Here is a 9,836-nt window from a genome sequence, read left to right as displayed (position 1 = left end):
TTAACTTTATAAAGAGTATTAAAATAAAAATATTTTCTTTTCTCGATGTCACGGTGTAAATTCGGCCGCGCCCGCTATTGCGGTCCAAATGAAAACGTTTCAAGCTGCGAATGAATACGGGATCCGAGTTCTTAAAGCGGTGGCGGCTCGGGCCTTTATTAAATGCCGCTTTACAGCTTCATTGTAGCGCTGAAGTCGCTGCTGAATCACTCGGCGCAGTTAAGCCGATTAAATAAAGACTCCAGTCGAGCTCCGCTTAAAGCGCTTGTTGTACAGATAACTAGCATGTTGGTGCTTTCAGATGTCATATTCTTTTTAACACGTTCACTGCGGCTTGAGGTCGATTCAGCCTCATGGTAGACTTTGCACTGGTGCGGCGCGTAAAACTCGTGTTTTCTTTCTAGTGCGGCGGCTGTTTACACTCAACCGTATGAAGTATGACAAAGACAAATATAGCTGTCTTTATGTCTGCGAAGCATTGACTCAATATTGTAAAAAAATGATTGAAACATGAGGCAGAAAAGGTCTCAACCGCACTACTAGGAAGTTCAGCTTGAGGCTGATTCGACCTCAGCCGCACCAGCTGAAAGTTCTTCAAAATTGGGCCCGCAGTGAACGTGTTAAAACGTAGATTAAGTTTCTCGTGAACGTATCTGTAACGAAATACGCAGAAGGAGCAAGATCACCGATGTAGCACGTATGAAGTGGCAGTGATCGTTGGGGCCGATTAGTTGTATGTGACCACGAGTCACTAGATGGACAGACAACTTTTTTTTTATTACAATGACCCCCGCTATTGGGGGCCTCTCGTACCCCTATTTGTAGTGGGATAAGGACTTTATTAGCATTAAATTTTTTCACATTATCTTTTATTTTCTCTCTCTTCTTTCATTCTTCACAATCTCTTTCGGTCCGTTTTCTATCTTTCATGCTACATTTCTACTTTCTTACCCATTTGCTCTGTTCGTCTATCATTCTTCTTCTTTTTTGTTTTTACATTTTTCGATTTGTATTTTTATTTTACATTGTTAGTTATTTTATAATTATTTTCTATCACAGTTTTGTTTCTATTTACATTTTTAATCTATTAATCTTTTTATACTCTGTTTGCTTTATTTCTTTCTATCGCCCTTTTGGCGATCTCTTTACAAAGGGATATGAATGCCTGTTTGTCATCTCCGCCTAATCAGGGAGGGTATTGTCTCCTCCCTGATTTCAACTCCAGACGGACAGACAACTTAGTTGAAGTCGCTAGAAGCGTCATCGTGGCGAACTTTGGGGGAAAACCCACACCATGCGTCGAATGTCCATTGACTGAAAAGTAAAAAAGTAATCTTAATACTTTATCGGTATTTTACAGGCTGTATTATCGAGAGCGTCATACAACAAGACGCACGGATTCACGACATTCATACACGGTTGAATCATCGTGATGATCATCGACTGACATGATGATGAGAAAAATACGTCATGTGATTTTTTTCTCCCTTAACCCTTTGGGGCACGCTGGTATTAAAAAATGTCCTACCTTTTTAATGCGTAACAACGCATGGTGGGACTTTTATCGACCCAACTGGAAATATTGGAACAGTTGCGCGCTCATACATTTTTTTCTGGACTTTATTATTTAAAGTAATTGGCAACACCGTTAGCAATTGTTAAAAATATACTCGATTGCGCTGGCAAGGTTTATCATCATATGACAGGTTCATCCTGAAACCGAAAATTTTAATAACAGAATTGTTTTTTTTTACTTTTTTATATCATTGTATATCCTTATTAATAATAGCAAACCAATTTTGTTAAATTTTGAACGAAATAAAATTTCTGTGCAACATGGGTATTTTTATTTTCTAAAATGTTTTGTTTCCGTGCCGAAAAGTCATTTGAAAACTCCGCAGGTTTGAAATGGCAGAAGGAATAGGAGGATAAAATGCACCTAACTTAAGACCAATTTCAAAGTAGCTAAGCTCAAGTAACATCACGAGGTAACCGGGGCATTAATTCGATAACACCCGCTTAGAATACCGACACAACATCGCCCGAGATGTCCGATCATAAGAACCTCAATGTTATTCCAAATTTTCTACAGCATTTATGCACTACGATATCAAGATTCAGAAGTCATAGTCTTCAGTTAGAGGTGAAAAATCACGAGTGTAAACCTAACAGTTACATTGTATCACTAATTTGTTTTATTTTCTTTTATAAGCGCAATATTTGACCTCTTACCTAATCTTAAGCGATGGCAAAGCCTTTTTTTTATGGCCCCCGCTATTGTAGACCTCTCGGACCCCTAACTTTTGGGATCGGGGTCTTTATCACTCTCTTTCACGCGTCACAATATCTTTCATTCTTTACTTTTATCCTTCACAATATCTTTCATTTTGCTCTTATATACCTTCTTTCTTTCCTCGCCTTCCTTCCATCATCTTACTCTAAGGTGGCTAGGTACATTTTATTTATTTTTATTGGCAAAGCCTTAGATGGTGCATGCTTGTCCAGAGGAAACCCATTCACTCTCATGTTGAAGACTCCTAAGTTATAATTGTCTGAAAACAACGGCCCGGTAGATTGTTCCACACCTTGACTGTTTACACTATAAAAGTATTAGCGAAACGCTTAGTGCTTAGTTGGGTAATTCGCAATGTTCGCCACGTGCGCATTTATCAGCGGGCTGGCGGGCGGTGCACTTTATTGCACGACTACTGCTAATGCATTGGCGGAAGTAGCTATATATTGGTCCTTTTCTTACAAAGGCCATCTAGAACCATCGGTTTTGAGAACGTTTAATCAAGACAATCGCCCCAAGAAACATTTGATATATTTGCGGGAAAACGCAAGGTAATTTCTACCTTCACCTTCTTGTTTCCAGCCGATGAACACCCATTGCAAGGCACCCCTATTAGGGGAATACCCACGCCACGTCTACCTGCTAGTGGTCGCCACTTGAGAAACTTTTGGCCCCAATGACCATCGGTTGCACGAGCAATGGACGCCGCCTACTGCCATTTCATACGTGCAATTCTTTTTGCTTCGGTAATCTTGATTCTTCTGCGAATCCCCTCATAATACATATATACTACATATATCCACATATACAAACATATAATATATAAATCATAGATAAAATTAATGAAAGAATTTGAGAATAATAAAAGAAGTATGAATAAATGAAATTGGAAAGAAAATTTGTGATAGCAAATAATAAAATCTGTGCAAAAAAAATATTTTGTTAAATTAGTCCCTCTGTGCCTGTCAGCAATTAAAAAATATTCCTCGTGCAATAAATAACAAAACCTTTTATTAATATATCAAGCAAAAAGTGGTAAAAGTAGATAAGACTTATCATTTATTACCATAAGACGTCAACTGCTCCACTGAGACTTCTTCCTGTTTTCCAACAATATGAAAACACTTATTCAGTTGTGATAGAGTTTAACAGGTTAGATAGGCAATGTTAGAGACAACACCTAACGAGCTGGAGTACAAAAATCAAAACGATTGGATGTAAGATAGACACAGTTTATTTTAAAAGTCATCCGCCTACAACTTCAGACACACTAACGCCGTAATAAATTATTTGTCATGCGAATGAAATAATTTTTACATAAAAGTTTCACCGCTCATTTATAAATATTAAACATTGATTCAAAATTGATATAAGATAGTCTTTAATTCCACATTCCACCACAGCACTAAAAATTTTATACAAATTCACTTACAACAACACATATGTCACTTGACGCCGTTCGCCATTATTATATTTTTAGGCGCGCGACGCGGTTTTGACAACCGCCTACAAATCATACGCCGCGCGTCCTTACATTTTGCGCATGCGTAGACCGATGGATTGACAGATAAGCGAAAGCATTTTGGGAACTGTGATTATTTCTCTACAGAGTGATCATATGAAAACCACTCTGAGTTTATTGTGGGCTTTATTCTGGTCATAACAATCGAAGTCTATTAACTATGATTTTTACCCTTTTTTAAAATATATATATATTAATAATATATATATATATAAAATGAACGCGAGTCTGTCTATCTGTACTCGGTAGATTCAAAAACCATACATAAGTTTGAGATATCGAAACTGCCTTTGTGTTTAAATTTTTTATTTAGATACATAAAACAACGATTGAAATGGTACACCAAGAAAATTATAAATAAAATTTTTCTTTACATATTTTTAAATAACGATTTTTCTTACATTACTTAATCTAAGTAAATTGGTCGAATAATTTTCGTTAAGATATCGACTTGTGCGAGAAACTTTAAAAATATACACATGAATATATAGGATGTTCAATCCGATCTGTTTACCTTATTTAATATTTTTATAGGGCAACCCTATATGACAGAATAGTTTTTAGGTAGCCGGTACAAGTTTCGTGGGCAAATCCACCACTAGATGGATGGGGGCAGATAAATATTGATTATCGTGGCGATCGTTGAAAGAATCCAGCGCCTTGTAGTGGGCGACTATCAGTTGAAGAAAATGCTTCTAGATTCTTCTGATCAAAAGTGGATGGTAAATAATTGTATGCAGTGAACAGTACATTCATTTTTAAAAGTCACACAAAGGCAGCAGTTCAGTAAATGTCACACACTGACCTCCCACGGGAGGAAAGTTTCACCAGAGGCTAGCGACCATAAAGGGGACGCCAGAGAACGCCAGGGAAAGCGAACTAGAGGATTTTAAAAACAAAGCCGCAACTTACGGCCTCATTTACACCGTAACAGAGATTTTATTTAAAAAAAAAACTATTTACTAATTCCACCAAGGAATCTATATGTTGTTTTATTTTATGGGAATGTGTATAATAACATAAATAATAGAACTGTTCTATGGTATAAATATTTATTAGTTTTTTCCAATTACTTCTTTTTACCGTCTAATTGCGGACTCAATGTGATATAGACATTCTCTGCCAGTTGCCTTTTATTTTATTTAAAAAAAACTTATTCCCCGATCTTCTTTTTAGGGATATACAACTTCCTACTTTCACCTTCGCTCACTCATCCTTCTCAATTTTTCTCTTTATTCTTCTCTTTAATCCGTTTTATTCTCTGCCAGTAATGTTTTTTTTTTGGGACTTCTCGTTCCACCCTCTATTTATTTGGGAACAGGGATTTGTTGAGACAATAATTTTTCCGTTTCTTCCTTCTATTAATAATCTCTTTTAACTTCTTCCATTGTTTATCATTTATACTTTACATTGTTTCCATTTTAATTTATTTCATTTTTCCATCAACTTTTATCCCATCAGACATTGTAGCTCAGGTCAATTTTTTTATTCACTATATCTATCACATTACTTTTATTATACATATATAAATATATGTTACAAATCTTTTAAACATACAGTGTATAGACACTCTTAAAAGGAGGAGGTTGATTTCAAATTAAAATGCTTCAGACAAAAAAAATAAACATGTTCGTGTAATAATAAACGATTATTGTAGTAATATTGCTACCAAAAACCGCCATATTTAAAAACTCCCGCGGACGTCATCACAACGCGCATAACCGTTCACTCGTCTCGCTCACTCGCACGGCGTGCACTATACGCGCTCTTGCTTGCACCTTTGGCACAAAGCCAACGCGCAACACGCGCGCGCCACCGTTGCTAGTTCTCTGAGAGTTTTGAACTAGTTTAATTTATTAATTATTGTAATTGTTAAATTGTATTAAATAAACGTTTTTCTAAACCACATAATTTAATTAGTTTAGTCAGTAATTGCGACGTGGGGAGGCGCCCAACTATGAGGCCCGAAGACATTTCAAGTTTGTGGTAGTATGCAGTGCACGTGGCTTGTACAACAGACGGCAATGGGTGTCCAATGGTTTTTGGCGACCAAGAGCTAGTAGGCAAGGTATAGATAACCCCCTACTAGGAGGACGATATAGTCAAGCGAAGTCACTGGATGTGGTCATCATAGCCGTCTTTAAGGAACACTATCCAGTGAGCGTCTATCGGCAATAATAATTAAGAAAATAAATAAAAAAATTAATAATATAATAGTAAACGGTTACGGTGTAAATGCGGCTGTATGTGCATACAAAACAATTCATATTGCAAGCGGAACATGGATCAACATTCTTAAACAGACCGCCGCTGACTCATAAAAGGGGATTTCGTACTTCACGGCCAACCAAAGTCAACAAATAAACACAACATTACAAATATTGTCACCTCAAACTGAAAACATGTTCTAGAATATTTACGTTCATACAGATATCGCTATAAAAAATGTGAATAATTTAAAGTCGGATGATGTAGGTACTGTAAGTTCCTACTTGGCATCGCCGGACTTCAAAAACAGATCATGGATTTAGTAGGAAACCGACAAGATCCTTTCAAAGTATATGGATACGGATACGAACACTTATAAAAACTATTTAATGGAATCAGACGTTACCTTGCGGAAGTCCATCCTAAGCAAGAAAAGGACCAATATTTCGCCACTTCCGCACATGCAGTGGTAGTCGTGCAACAAAGTGCACCGCCCGCCAGCCCGCTGATTAATGCGCATGCGGCAAACAATGCGAACTACACAACCGCCACCGTCAAATCACTCAACACGTGTTTCACCCCTCCACGGGGCATCTTCAGGGGTTATGTTACACCGATTAGTGCCAAACACAGAGTCACTAATCGGTGGCACTAACTACGAACTAAATAGGATTAGTCAGCGGGCTGACGGGCGGTGCACTTTGTTGCACGACTCGAATCTCTCACGACGACGAATTTTCAATGAATGATGAAAAGGAATGACACTTGCAATCGTATCACAACAAAAGTTTTCAGAGGATGGCAGTAGCGTCCTTTGTGTACCATAATACCATACTACAATCGCCAAACTGGCTACCAAACGTGGCGATTATGGTATACACAGAGTTTAGTAGATACTTAATGGAATCAGGCGTTACATTGCGGAAGTCCATCCTAAATAAGTGACTCGGTGTTTAGCACTAATCGGTGTAATAACTCCTGAAGATGCCCCGTGGAGGGGTGAAACACGTGTCGAGTGAATTTACGGTGGCGGTTGTGTAGTTGGCATTGTCTGTCGCATGCGCATTTACGAGCGGGCTGGCGGGCGGTGCACTTTCATGCACGACAACCACTGCATGTGCGGAAGTGGCTAGATATTGGTCCTTTCTTATTTAGTAGATACTCCACACTTGCTAACTCATGTTCACTTAGTTGTTCCAAATAGGACAATTAGACAGCCTATGTATCTTAACATTTCCAAATGTACATCAAATTACAGAAAAAATTCCTTCTTTATGAAATCAGCGAGAGAGATGAACAAACTAGCTCGGTACCCCGAACTAGATTTGTTTGTCTCTAACACGCATAATTTTAAACAAAGGCGTGGTTTGACAGTTCTGTAGCGTGATGATAGCTTCATATTAACTTTAGTGTATTCGCTCAACTTAAAGGCAATAATGTATTTTTTATTGTCTTTTACTTTCTGCGGTTTTTATGTTTGTGTATCAATGTGCGAAAACATGTAATTGGTTTATAGTTTTTATTTAGGTTTGTATTTGTAGTTATAAGACACTGTCTGTTTTCCGAATAAAATAAAATAAAATAAAATATCCCTCCATAGGTATCTTTGGGGAAGGCCTGAGGCTTTTAGTGGACGTTGATGGGTTGAAACGACGATGGTATAATTTTTATGTTATAGAAATAGTGTAAAATAATAGAACCTACTTTTATAAATGTCATAGAAAATTTTAATGAAAGGTAATAATGCGTTCACGATGTCACAAAGCTATTTGAATTTCAAATCGCACTGTAAGAAAATATTTTCAGGCTTGCATTACATTATAACTACCTAATGTATTCCAGTTTGCTATGTACACTGTTCATTTGCAATGCAAATTTGTTTTATGTAATAATATTCAATTGGTATACTTTTAAGTAATTTCATACGAATTGTAGAACAATACAGTGGGCAACATAAATAGATACGTCCTAAAATTCTTTAGGTAAGTTGCACAATACGCAATAGACAGGAACAAAACATAGGTGTATAAACATTGTAAAGTTACTAAAATAGATTCATTGATATTAAAAAAAACATTGTAAATTAAATCCGTGATAAAATTGATATACACGAGAAAATAATTAAACCAATTAAAACTGTGATACTGTAATAGAAATGGATAATTGAAGTGTTTGAGGATGTACGAAAGGAATGGAATGATTGAGAAAGGAACGATGGAATTGTAGAATGATAGAAAGAGGACTAAAGATATTGTGTACTATGGAAGACGGGAACGAAAATAAAAATTCTAGTGAAAAATTTTTTTTTTAAGAAATACAAAACCCTGTTCCCAATTAAATAGGGGGTGAAAGGAGAGGTCCCCAATAGCGGTGGATTTATAAAAAAACATAAATAGATATGAATATTGAATAGGATAACTAAAATGATGATAAAGATATGTTATCATCATTTTAGTTCACTACTGGCCATGGGTTTCCCATAAAGACTTTTAAACAGGACCGATTGAACTTGGCTTACCTTGGTTCTGTTCAGGTACCTTAAAGTCCACTATTGACTTTCTATGATCAGGTTACTGCACCTCCATCTTGGCTATCTGCTTATATCAGTCACTTTAAAAAAAGGTGACACAAGTGTTGAAGTTTATTATTACTTGATTTAACTTTTTCTTACTTCAGCCAACTTACGTTGAATTTAGTCTACAGATATATATATGGGAATATATTCCATAATCGCCAAGCTTGCCAGGTGGATTGGCGATCACTGTGATATATGGTACTGTGTGGTTTATGGCCTGCGCCGGCGCATCGGTTAACTTCGGCTATCTCCGGCCGCCGCTCGCCGTTGTTAGCTATGCTCCGGCGCTAGGCGCACGATTTTTGCCAACTTATTTGCAACGTCAAGCCTTGCATTATATTCTTTTGCTTAACCGTAAATTCGTATTTAGGATATTAAATTTTTCTCTTTAGCTAAAATCAGTTTCTATCTCTTTCTATCTGCACTAAGGTAAATTCTAAATTAAGCCGTTTGATAGTGAACTCAGGGGTGACTTAAACTATAGTGCAGGTTATGCAACGAGCGCCGCGGCAACAGATGTGTTGCAGTCAAAAAACAATGAATGTTATTCTGCCGTCATAAAAAGAAAGGCCGTAACTAATACCATACTTTAAGGTATACATACTTATAAAATAGCTTGTTGGAATATGAAAAAACGATTTTGTTATGTCGGCAAAGTTAATAGTTATAGCCGCGGGAGGAGGTCAGGCCTAGGGTATCATTACACACAGGCGTCAGGGTTTCATTACACACAGGCGCTACACGAGCTAGAAGCGACCCTGAGTGAACTTTATTCTTTGTGTATCCAACGATCAAACTTATTAGTTAGTGAACAAACAGACATTAACTACAGTACACTGAGGACGCTGCTAGATGCTAAACACTGCCATCCTCTGGAAACTTATTTGTGATCAGTGGCAGTCCCATATAATTGAAGCACATATGTGAACTATAAGATTATATCCCTGAAATCGAACTTACAACCTACGATCGTAGCACTGCAATAGTGTATATTTAACTAATTATGTAATATTATACGTAATATTATCTGTATAAAATATATATAATATTAATTCTAGAATAAGTAATAAAAGGACCAAAAAAGCCACTTCCGCACATGCAGTGGTAGTCGTGCAATAAAGTGCACCGCCCGCCAGCCCGCTGATAATTGCGTATGTGGCAAACAATGCGTTATGTGATTCGTCCTTTTATTGGTTCTTTTCTTACTTAGGATGGACTTCCGCGAGGTAACGCCTGAT

Source organism: Battus philenor, unplaced genomic scaffold, assembly GCF_028537555.1.
Source record: "Battus philenor isolate CCGP_79_NKW_IND1 unplaced genomic scaffold, ilBatPhil1.0.hap1 SCAF_28, whole genome shotgun sequence".
NCBI lineage: Eukaryota > Metazoa > Arthropoda > Insecta > Lepidoptera > Papilionidae > Battus > Battus philenor.
Note: the sequence above shows the minus strand (reverse complement) of the source record.